This window comes from Stenella coeruleoalba (genome assembly GCF_951394435.1).
Source record: "Stenella coeruleoalba genome assembly, chromosome: 7".
Taxonomy (NCBI): Eukaryota; Metazoa; Chordata; class Mammalia; order Artiodactyla; family Delphinidae; genus Stenella; species Stenella coeruleoalba.
In genome coordinates, this window is record NC_137153.1 from 48,832,698 (window position 1) to 48,845,496 (window position 12,799).

At 39.8% G+C, this 12,799-nt stretch overlaps 1 protein-coding gene across 12 annotated transcripts in view; it reads left to right on the forward strand.

Moving 5' to 3' along the window:
- The window catches only part of CAAP1 (caspase activity and apoptosis inhibitor 1), a 1,159,962-nt gene that overhangs the window by 379,467 nt on the left and 767,696 nt on the right, over positions 1-12,799 (forward strand). Inside the window, exon 13 of one of the 12 annotated variants that reach the window (XR_013829220.1) lies at positions 12,535-12,703. The exons of the other annotated variants lie outside the window; for them this stretch is intronic. The gene's annotated coding sequence lies outside the window, so the exon portion shown is untranslated. The remainder of the gene's footprint in view (positions 1-12,534; positions 12,704-12,799) is intronic. 12 annotated transcript variants of the gene reach the window in all.

Below are 12,799 nucleotides of genomic sequence, written 5' to 3' on the forward strand. Positions count from 1 at the left end.
AGAATAGGGAGTATTTTATATCTCATAGAGTGATTGCACTGATTAAACATGGGGGAACCATAGATTCAGTTTGCCCAAGACCATCCAGGACTATACCTGTTGTCTTGATGTAATTATGCATAGCATTCCCTTTCACTCTGAAAGTGTCCTGATTTAGATGATAAATTATACAGTCATGCTAATAAGATACTGTATATAATGTGTCACATCCCATTGATATTTAGTAAATGAGAGCTATTATTTGAAATATTGCCTCTGGGAGTCCGTTGTACCTTCCTACTAAGCCAGACTTAGTTTTCCTCCCTGGAAATTGAATGTTGGAACACTCAGGCCTGTGCCTATCTGTGCTAGAGGGTTTGAGGAGGCCGTGCTTCCCTTTCCCCCTCCTTCAGCAAGAGCCTAGGGAAAAACTCACTGGTCACTTCTGCAGAATCAAGTGTTGCTGTCGCCTATGGTTAATTGGGCCATTGCTATAGTGTTCTGGAGCTTTCAGATGACAACTCATGATTCAGCATGGAAGTATATTGCATTTATGAGTACCTACTCAATGTCAGGTACTCTAAAGCTCTGAACTTAAGATGGGCATTATTAGTTCCATTTTACACATAAGGAGCCCAGACTCTGAGATGTTAAGAAATGTTTTTAAGGTCATACCTTTGCTAAGAGGAGAAGCTAGAAGTTAAGCTCTTGTTTTTCTGTCTCCTGAGCTCTTTCCACAGCTCAAATGCCATTCATGAGGAATAATTCTAACACCACATGAAACGATGAGTAATACCAATCAGTTTAATATTATCCGTGGCTTCCTATCTTTAACGGGTGGAGTAGACACTCCCTGTCTCAAGGAAGGAGGATATTTCTAAAACCAACCTGTCACAGTTTCTTTGATCTTAATGTTTTTCCCCCATATGCCCAACATAGATACAGCTTTTCAAAGATCATTGAGCGTCCTGGGTATAAATTGCTGCTATCCTGCTGTCTCTGCCAAACATCCCCAAATGATGGTTATTCAGAAGCAGAAGGTTTCATTTGGGCTTGATGTGGGAGACACTAATGGACAAAAGGAAAGGAAGAGGAGAAAGAGAAAGAAAGGCAGGATGACAGTCAGATCAGACCCATCTCCGCATAAACAGATGGAGACTTTTTGGAGAAATCCATTCCTTCCCACTTCTCTAACCATTTTAGGCTAATTCTGACCTGCGTTAGGTAGATAAAGATAAATGTGAATTTTAAATTATATTTAATCTTCATTAAAGTAATTATCTCTCTTAATGAAGAATTTGCTGGGTTGTGGTTGTGCAATGGAGTATAAAATCCTAAGTGAATAAAATCAATTTCATTTTCAGGCTAGCTTTTCTGTCCATTAATAAACAAGGCACAGAAAATATATTTGCGCAGAGTCCTGCAGCCTGCTCATAGCTCACACAAAGCCAATACCACTTACAAAAGCAAGAAATTTGGCTCTCCATTTCTTAGCCTTCATTTTTCATCCCGAAGGAGAGTTTTTGCCCTGAGGAAGTTCCATGCGTTTCCATGTTGGGGCTGTTTACTGAGCCCAGCAGTGAGACAACTGTGGGTGATATCTCATACCCGAACGATTGCTCTAATGCAATAGTGTTCATATGGTACAGTTTACTTCATCTAAGTGCTCTGGTTTATTAATCACATAAGTATAAATTAGACTCTGGCATGCTTATGTTTCCTAATGTATGAAAATTGCTTATTTATTTCCATGCTGTTACAATGGAAAGAAACAGACTGGTTCTAAATAGCAGTGTACTGTAGTGTGAAGCAATTAAGTGAGTTACGCATGGCCTTCAGGAAGAGGATAATGGGGAAGTGGTACCAGCTAGTCCCTCATGGCTGCTGGTCAAAGGAAGAAATGGACGTGTCACAGAAGAGCAGAGACTTGTCCATATTTCATTGCAAGCATGTGAGCCTATTACTGTAGTTGAATCTCAAGATTTAGCTCTCATAAACTTGCTGATTGCCTTAGCTGCAACTTGGAAAAAAATACAACAGAGATGAAAAGTGCATAACCCATGGGTAAGAATTAATGATGTTAATGACAAACTTCACCTTTATCTTTACTCCTCTTTCTTTTAGGCACCACTCTTCCCCCTAAAACTTGGCAAAAACAGAAGCAAACCACCCTTCAAAACATAGTATCCACATATTACCACCCCTGCTGGTGGAGGCAGCTATAGTTCAGTGTGAGAAGCTGCTCTACACTTCCTTCCATGGAGTATGAATTTCCATATATTGGGTTATCGACTTATTTGTTACTTATTATTAAATTACATAGTATTTATTATATGCCAGGTTCTGTTTGAAGTACTTGTTTACTTAATCTTCATAACAACCCTGTGAAATAGTTGCCCTTACCGTTCTTATTTTACATACGTGGAAACTAGGGCACGGAGAGATTAAACAACTTGCCTAAGGTTACATAGCTGGTAAGTGGCTGAGCTGGAATTTGAACCCTGCCAGCCTGGCTCTAGAGTCCATGCTCTTTACTGCCACGCCTCCTTGATTCTATCATTTTTGTGTGATCAGAGTCACATCCCTGAACCCCTCAGAATTTTGGTCCTTTCTTCTGTGAAATGAAGGAGGTAACATTCACTGAGGGCTTCCTCAGGTCCATGTTCGGCTCTTTATAGATGTCATCTTATTTGACCTTTAACCCTTACATTTTACATGTGAGAAAACTGGCTCAGGTATTTTGTAGCTTCAAGGTCACATAGAGTGTAAAGGATGGAGCAAAGTTTCAGGCTCAGGTTTGCCTATTTTAAACTTTGCATTTCTTCTCTCATATTGTGCAATTAGGGCTCTGAGGGGTCATGCGAGACAATATATGTGGAGGCAACTAACACTTACTGGCACATTAAACACCCAATAAAAGTTGACCTTGCAAGTTCTTGGCAAATGTATAGAAAGGTTTGTTACTATTGTCAGTATCTTGGTCTGATGGTAGCAGAGCAAAGCGTTCTTAATGGGAGGATATGCCCTATAGGAGGCTGATCTATTAATAGCCAGTAGTGATGCTTACTGCACTTATCACTATGAGACTTTAGTTCAGAAGTTTCTGAAATGGAAAAACTGATCCAGATTGCTTAATCACAAAATTATAGACCACATTCCTCTTGAATTCTCTACTGAAGACATGGCTTCTGTGGCTATCCAGGAGCTGGATAGGCAAATTGCTTTTTGAAATCTTTTTTGGATTGAGAAAATAACACAGAAGATACAAGGACACTGCTTCAAATGCCATGTACTCACTACCCAAGATGAGCACATTGTTAGTAATACTGGTTTCAGATCATTAAAAATAATATGTAACCGCAGATAGATAAAATTCCCCTATATTCCCATTATAAATCATTATTACCTTTCTTCTTTCCTTCCTTGTTTCCTTCTATTCAACCACCATCATAAATTTTGTGAATATACAATCTATATCATTTACTTTTAAAAAAAATTATTGAAGTATATTTGATTTACAATGTTGTATTAATTTCTGCTGTAGAGCAAAGTGATTCATCCATGAAACAGAAACAGACTCACAGACATAGAGAACGGACTTGTGGTTGCCAAGGCGGGTAGGGTGGGGAGAGAGGGATTGGAAGTTTGGGATTAGCGTATTATTTACTTTTTAACTAATATGTATGTAACCACAAACAGCAGATGTCAATACACATATCTCTAGTTAATCCGCTGATTTCTGGATAGCATTTCATTCTTTGAATATGGCAAAATTTATCAAGATCCCTTTTTTTGGACAGTTGAATTATTAACAATTTTGGTCATACATAATTGAATACTGATTTTTAGTTTTCATGATTAGGATTGTGTCAGTATGGCTCGCGGCTTCATCATTAGGTTCCCATTTCTTTTTCTCTTGGTAATATCATTCCTGGATTCTTTGGCCCTCTTGCTTTGACCTGTACAGGACCTGGTATTTTGCCATCCTCCTAGATTTCTCTTCACTATCATCCTGGGAACCTATTTCCTTTCTCTCTGTTTGGCCTGTTTCTGCGTCCCACGTCTTGCTGTTCCTGTGAAAGATTGCCTGTTGTGCACGTAGCATCACCGTCATCCTTTTTTTTTTTTTTTTTTTTTAATATTCTCTGCATTGCATGGAAGGAGTTTGAAACTCCTTTTTCCATAATTCTTTTTCTCATAGAATTTTGAGTTAGAGCCTCCCAAAGACAAGTACTTGCACGAGATTTTTGGAAGGCAGAGGAAAAGACGTTATTCTCTAGTGGCAGTTACATGCAGACCTAGACGAACTGCAAGCTCTTGAGAATAGCCCTGGCGGGGGGAGGGGGGCTGCAGGCAACTGGGAAGGAATTCAGCTCTTTCTCTGAAACCCACTTCGCTAGCATCACCATTGGCTGTGTAATCTTCAGATTCCCTTTATGAAAGCCCTTTCTGCTTGGAATATTTACACTGATTTTTGATTGACTATTGTATTGTGTTTGAGCACACCCTCCAGTAGCTAACCTTAGACTTGATTGATAGCTTGCCGGGTACAAAAGTCAAGATCAGAAACATTTTTACCTTGGAAAATGTGTAAGGTATCTATATACTGTCTTTAAGCTTTCATTTTGTTTATTATTGGTTGTTTGTTGTTAAAAAGTCTAAGAACTCTGATATTCTGATTCTTGATTCATTTTTTCTTTTTTATGATTCTTGATCCTTTACATGTGAAATCCAGCCTCTGCCTGCTATCCCTCATGCCTCTGCCCCAGAAGCTTATAAAATTTCTCATAATGTCCAGTTTCAATAATATGAAGATTGTGTGTTTTCATATGGTCATTATCCTGGACAATCCATGGTGCTATTCTATTTGGAAACTCTTTCTCTTTAGTTCTGGGAAACTTTCCATTTTCATTTTTGGTAACTTGCCTCCTTCCCTTTTCTTTGCTTTCTCTTTCTGTCACCTCTATTAGTCATAGGTTTATGATCCTGACTCTGTACTTATATTTATTTTTCTCCTATTTTTAAAAAAGAATCTCTTTTTCTTTGAATTTTGGAGAGTTATTTTAATTTAAAATGTTTATACTGATTTTTAAAATTTGGTAATTGGGGATATTCAACACTACTGATATTTCTGTATTGATGTTAAATTTAGAAATTTATAGAACTATTTTTCTATTTTTTTCCTATAAATTTTCTTGGAATTTTTAATGGATATGTATTTTTCCATCTACAAATAATGACAGTGTTTTTCTATTTTCCCTCTCAATCTTTATGTCTTTTTTTTTTTTTTTTTTGCGGGGGCCTTTTTTATTGTCTGGAAACTAATACAATGTTGATGCTGCTGGGGAAAACAGGTATCCTTGCCTTAACTTACTGTTCATGGGAGAAGTTGTACATTTTATCGTGTAACATGTGGTTACTTTTTGCTCTCTTTGACCGCGACCCTTTGTAAATTTAAGAACAGTTCATTCCAAGACTAATTTACTAAGAAATTTAGTTATGTATTTTTTTCATCTTTATTGGAGTATAATTGCTTTACAATGGTGTGTTAGTTTCTGCTTTATAACAAAGTGAATCAGTTATACATATACATATGTTCCCATATCTCTTCCCTCTTGCATCTCCCTCCCTCCCACCCTCCCTATCCCACCCCTCTAGGTGGTCACAAAGCACCTAGCTGATCTCCCTGTGCTATGCGGCTGCTTCCCACTAGCTATCTATTTTATGTTTGGTAGTGTATATATGTCCATGCCACTCTCTCGCTTTGTCACAGCTTACCCTTTCCCCTTCCCATATCCGCAAGTCCATTCTCTAGTAGGTCTGTGTCTTTATTCCTGTCTTACCCCTAGGTTCTTCATGACATTTTTTTTTCTTACCTTCTATATATATGTGTTAGCATACGGTATTTGTCTTTCTCTTTCTGACTTACTTCACTCTGTATGACAGACGCTAGGTCCATCCACCTCATTACAAATAGCTCAATTTCGTTTCTTTTTGTGGCTGAGTAATATTCCATTGTATATATGTGCCACATCTTCTTTATCCATTTATCCGATTGTAGGGCGCGGTCAGCTAACTGCTACGCGGCAGGAAGCTGAAATAAGCTGAGTCATCCTTCCTGTGGCCACTGCGCTTGCGCTAAGTATACTAATGAGGTTTTAAAGTAGCGACCTATCCGATGCTGGCTCACAAATCGCACCATCGGCGAAAGCCAATCACAGAGTGACACATGTTCTTAATCCCTATATAAGCAGACTGCTATAGGATTGCGGGGTCTTCCTTCCATCTTTACTTCAACCAAGCTGTGCTCCAATAAAGTGTGATACGAGAAGAATCTTGCGTGTGGCGGCTCGTTATTCTGCTGGTCGGAGGCGGCCCGCCGCATCCGATGATGGACACTTAGGTTGTTTCCATCTCCTGGCTATTGTAAATAGAGCTGCAATGAACATTTTGGTACATGACTCTTTTTGAATTATGGTTTTCTCAGGTTATATGCCCAGTAGTGGGATTGCTGGATCATATGGTAGTTCTATTTGTAGTTTTTTGAGGAACCTCCATACTGTTCTCCATAGTGGCTGTACCAATTCACATTCCCACCAGCAGTGCAAGAGTGTTCCCTTTTCTCCACACCCTCTCCAGCATTTACTGTTTCTAGATTTTTTGATGATGACCATTCTGACTGGTGTGAGATGATATCTCATTGTAGTTTTGATTTGCATTTCTCTAATGATTAATGATGTTGAGCATTCTTTCATGTGTTTGTTGGCAGTCTGTATATCTTCCTTGGAGAAATGTCTATTTAGGTCTTCTGCCCATTTTTGGATTGGGTTGTTTGTTTTTATGTTATTGAGCTGCATGAGCTGCTTGTAATTTTGGAGATTAATCCTTTGTCAGTTGCTTCATTTGCAAATATTTTCTCCCATTCTGAGGGTTGTCTTTTGGTCTTGTTTATGGTATCCTTTGCTGTGCAAAAGCTTTGAAGTTTCATTAGGTCCGATTTGTTTATTTTTGGTTTTATTTTCATTTCTCTAGGATGTGGGTCAAAAAGGATCTTGCTGTGATTAATGTCATAGAGTGTTCTGTCTATGTTTTCCTCTAAGAGTTTGATAGTTTCTGGCCTACATTTAGTTTTTTTTTTTTTTTTTTTGCAGTACACGGGCCTCTCACTGTTGTGGCCTCTCCTGTTGCGGAGCACAGGCTCCAGATGTGCAGGCTCAGCGGCCACGGCTCACGGGTCCAGCCGCTCCGCGGCATGTGGGATCTTCCTGGACTGGGGCACAAACCCACGTCCGCTGCATCAGCAGGCAGACTCTCAACCACTGTGCCACCAGGGAAGCCATACATTTAGGTCTTTAATCGATTTTGAGCTTATTTTTGTGTATGGTGTTAGGGAGTGATCTAATCTCATACTTTTACATGTACCTGTCCAGTTTTTCCAGCACCACTTACTGAAGAAGCTGTCCTTTCTCCACTGTACATTCCTGCCTCCTTTATCAAAGATAAGGTGACCATATGTGCCTGGGTTTATCTCTGGGCTTTCTATCCTGTTCCATTGATCTATATGTCTGTTTTTGTGCCAGTACCATTCTGTCTTGATTACTGTAGCTTTGCAGTATAGTCTGAAGTCAGGGAGCCTGATTCCTCCAGCTCCGTTTTTCGTTCTCAAGATTGCTTTGGCTATTCGGGGTCTTTTGTGTTTCCATACAAATTGTGAAATTTTTTGTTCTAGTTTTGTGAAAAATGCCAATGGTAGTTTGATAGGGATTGCACTGAAACTGTAGATTGCTTTGGGTAGTAGAGTCATTTTCACAATGATTCTTCCAATCCAAGAACATCTCTCCATCTATTTGTATCATCTTTAATTTCTTTCATCAGTGTTTTATAATTTTCTGCATACAGGTCTTTTGTCTCCTTAGGTAGGTTTATTCCTAGATATTTTATTCTTTTCCTGCAATGGTAAATGGGAGTGTTTTCTTGATTTCACTTTCAGATTTTTCATCATTAGTGTATAGGAATGCCAGAGATTTCTGTGCATTAATTTTGTATCCTGCTACTTTACCAAATTCATTGATTAGCTCTAGTAGTTTTCCGGTAGCATATTTAGGATTCTCTATGTATAGTATCATGTCATCTGCAAACAGTGACAGCTTTACTTCTTCTTTTCCAATTTGGATTCCTTTTATTTCCTTTTCTTCTCTGATTGCTGTGGCTACAACTTCCAAAACTATGTTGAATAAGAGTGGTGAGAGTGGGCAACCTTGTCTTGTTCCTGATCTTAGTGGAAATGCTTTCAGTTTTTCACCATTGAGGGCGATGTTGGCTGTGGGTTTGTCGTATATGACCTTTATTATGTTGAGGAAAGTTCCCTCTGTGCCTACTTTCTGGAGAGTTTTTATCATAAATAGGTGTTGAATTTTGTCAAAAGCTTTCTCTGCATCTATTGAGATGACCATATGGTTTTTCTCCTTCAGTCTGTTAATATGGTGTATCACATTGATTGATTTGCGTATATTGAAGAATCCTTGAGTACCTGGAATAAACCCCACTTGATCATGGTGTATGATCCTTTTAATGTGCTGTTGGATTCTGTTTGCTAGTATTTTGTTGAGGAGTTTTGCATCTATGTTCATCAGTGATATTGGCCTGTAGTTTTCTTTCTTTGTGACATCCTTATCTGTTTTTGGTATCAGGGTGATGGTGGCCTCGTAGAACGAGTTTGGGAGAGTTCCTCCCTCTGCTATATTTTGGAAGAGTTTGAGAAGGATAGATGTTATCTCTCCTCTAAATGTTTGATAGAATTCACCTGTGAAGCCATCTGGTCCTGGGCTTTTGTTTGTTGGAAGATTTTTAATCACAGTTTCAATTTCAGTGCTTGTGATTGGTCTGTTTATATTTTCTATTTCTTCCTCATTCAGTCTTGGCAGGTTGTGCATTTCTAAGAATTTGTCCACTTCTTCCAGGTCGTCCACTTTATTGGCATAGAGTTGCTTGTAGGAATCTCTCATGATCTTTTGTATTTCTGCAGTGTCAGTTGTAACTTCTCCTTTTTCATTTCTAATTCTATTGATTTGAGTCTTCTCCCTTTTTTTCTTGATGAGTCTGGCTAATGGTTTATCTATTTGTTTATCTTCTCAAAGAACTAGCTTTTACTTTTATTGATCTTTGCTATCATTTCCTTCATTTCTTTTTCATTTATTTCTGATCTGATTTTTATGATTTCTTTTCTTCTGCTATCTTTGGGGTTTTTTGTTCTTCTTTCTCTAATTGCTTTAGGTGCAAGGTTAGGTTGTTTATTCGAGATGTTTCCTGTTTCTTAAGCTAGGATTGTATTGCTATAAACTTCCCTCTTAGAACTGCTTTTGCTGCATCCCATAGGTTTTGAATCATCGTGTCTCCATTGTCATTTGTTCCTAGGTATTTTTTGATTTCTTCTTTGATTTCTTCAGTGATCACTTGGTTATTAAGTAGTGCATTGTTTAGCCTCCATGTGTTTGTATTTTTTACAGATCTTTTCCTGTAACTGATATCTAGTCTCATAGCATTGTGGTCGGAAAAGATATTTGATACAATTTCAGTTTTCTTAAATTTACCAAGGCTTCATCTGTGACCCAAGATATGATCTGTCCTGGAGAATGTTCCATGAGCACCTGAGAAAAATGTGTATTCTGTTGTTTTTGGATGGAATGTCCCATAAATATCAACTAAGTCCATCTTGTTTAATGTATCATTTAAGGCTTGTGTTTCCTTATTTATTTTCATTCTGAATGATCTGTCCATTGGTGAAAGTGGGGTGTTAAAGTCCCCTACTATAAATGTGTTACTGTAAATTTCCCCTTTTATGGCTGTTAGTATTTGCCTTATGTATTGAGGTGCTCCTATGTTGGGTGCATAAATATTTACAATTGTTATATCTTCTTCTTGGATCAATCCCTTGATCATTATGTAGCGCCCTTCTTTGTCTCTTGTAATAGTCTTTATTTTAAAGTCTTATTTTGTCTGATATGAGAATTGCTACTCCAGCTTTCTTTTGATTTCCATTTGCATGGAATATCTTTTTCCATCCCCTCACTTTCAGTCTGTATGTGTCTTGAGGTCTGAAGTGGATCTCTTGTAGACAGCATGTATATGGGTCTTGTTTTTGTATCCATTCAACCAGTTTGTGTCTTTTGATGGGAGCATTTAACCCATTTACATTTAAGGTAATTATCAATATGTATGTTTCTATTCCCATTTTCTTAATTGTTCTGGGTCTCTTATTATAGGTCTTTTCCTTCTCTTGTGTTTCTTGCCTAGAGAAGTTCCTTTAGCATTTATTGTAAAGCTGGTTTGGTGGTGCTGAACTCTCTCAGCTTTTGCTTGTGTGTAAAGGTTTTAATTTCTCCATCAAATCTGAATGCGATCCTTGCTGGGTAGAATAATCTTGGTCGTAGGTTTTTCTCCTTCATCACTTTAAATATGTCCTGCCACTCCCTTCTGGCTTGCAGAGTTTCTTCTGAAAGATCAGCTCTTAACCTTATGGGGATTCCCTTGTGTGTTATTTGTTGTTTTCCCCTTGCTGCTTTTAATATGTTTTCTTTGTATTTAATTTTTGATAGTTTGATTAATATGTGTCTTGGCGTGTTTCTCCTTGGATTTATCCTGTATGGGACTCTCTGTGCTTCCTGGACTTGATTAACTATTTCCTTTCCCATATTAGGGAAGTTTTCAACTATAATCTCTTCAAATATTTTCTCAATCCCTTTCTATTTCTCTTCTTCTTCTGGAATCTCTATAATTTGAATGTTGCTGCATTTAATGTTGTCCCAGAGGTCTCTGAGACTGTCCTCAGTTCTTTTCATTCTTTTTTCTTTATTCCGCTCTGCAGTTGTTATTTCCACTATTTTATCTTCCAGGTCACTTATCCGTTCTTCTGCCTCAGTTATTCTGCTATTGATCCCATCTAGAGTATTTTTAATTTCATTTATTGTGTTGTTTATCGTTGTTTGTTTCATCTTTAGTTCTTCTTGGTCCTTGTTAAATGTTTCCTGCATTTTCTCTATTCTATTTCCAAGATTTTGGATCATCTTTACTATCATTATTCTGAATTCTTTTTCAGGTAGACTTCCTATTTCATCTTCATTTGCTAGGTCTGGTGGGTTTTTATCTTGCTCCTTCATCTGCTGTGTGTTTTTCTGTCTTCTCATTTTGCTTATCTTACTGTGTTTGGAGTCTCCTTTTTGCAAGCTGCAGGTTCGTAGTTCCCGTTGTTTTTGGTGTCTGTCCCCAGTGGCTAAGGTTTGGTCAGTGGGTTGTGTAGCTAGTGGATGAGGCTGGATCTTGTCTTTCTGGTGGGCAGGTCCACGTCTGGTGGTGTGTTTTGGGGTGTCTGTGGACTTATTATGATTTTAGGCAGCCTCTCTGCTAATGGGTGGGATTGTGTTCCTGTCTTGCTAGTTGTTTGGCATAGGGTGTCCAGCACTGTAGCTTGCTGGTCATTGAGTGAAGCTGGGTCTTGGTGTTGAGATGGAGATCTTTGGGAGAGTTTCACCATTTGACATTACGTGGAGCTGGGAGGTCTCTTGTGGACCAGTGTCCTGAAGTTGGCTCTCCCACCTCAGAGGCACAGCACTGACTGCTGGCTGCAGCACCAAGAGCCTTTCATCCACACGGCTTAGAATAAAAGGGAGAAAAAGAACGAAAGAAAGAAAGAGAATAAAAGAAAATAAAATAAAGTAAGGCAAAATAAAATAAAGTTATTAAAATAAAAAAATAATTATTAAGAAAAAATGTTTTTTTTAAAGTAAGAGGAAAAAAAAAAAAAACGGATGGATAGAACCCTAGGACAAATGGTGAAAGCAAAGCTATACAGACAAAATCTCACACAGAAGCATACACATACACACTCACAAAAAGACGAAAAGGGGAAGAAATAATAAATCTTGCTCTCAAAGTCCACCTCCTCAATTTGGGATGGTTTGTTGTCTATTCAGGTATTCCACAGTTGCAGGGTACATCAAGTTGATTGTGGATATTTAATCCACTGCTTTTGAGGCTGCTGGGAGAGATTTCCCTTTTGTCCTCTTTTTTGCACAGCTCCCGGGGCTCAGCTTTGGATTTGGCCCCGCCTCAGCGTGTAGGTCGCGGGACGGCATCTGTTCTTCGCTCAGAGAGGACGGGGTCAAAGGAGCCGCTGATTCGGGGGCTCCAGCTCACTCAGGCCAGGCAGAGGGAGGCGTACGGAGGTGGGGCGAGCCTGCGGCGGCAGAGGCCAGCCTGACGTTGCACCAGCCTGAGGCGCGCTGCGCGTTCTCCTGGGGAAATTGTCCCTGGATCACGGGTCCCTGGCAGTGGCGGGCTGCACAGGCTCCCTGGACGGGAGGTGTGGAGCCTGCTCGCACACAGGCTTCTTGGTGGCGGCAGCAGCAGCCTTAGCGTCTCATGCCTGCCTCTAGGGTCTGCGCTGTTAGTTGTGGCTGGCGCCCTTCTCTGGAGCTCCTTTAAGCAGCGCTCGTAATCCCTTCTCCTCGTGCACCAGGAAACAGAGAGGGAAGAAAAAGTCTCTTGCCTCTTCGGCAGGTCCAGACTTTTTCCCGGACTCCCTCCCGGCAAGCCGTGGCGCCCTACCCCCTGCAGGCTGTGTTCACGCCGCTAACCCCAGTCCTCTCCGGGTGCTCCCACCGAAGCCTGAGCCTCATCTCCCAGCCCCGCCCACCCCGGTGGGTGAGCAGCCAAGCCTCTCGTGCTGGTGAGTACTGGTCAGCAGCGATCCTCTGTGCTGGAATCTCACCGCTTTGCCCCCCGCACCCCTGTTGCTGTGCTCTCCTCCGTGGCCCCGAAGCTC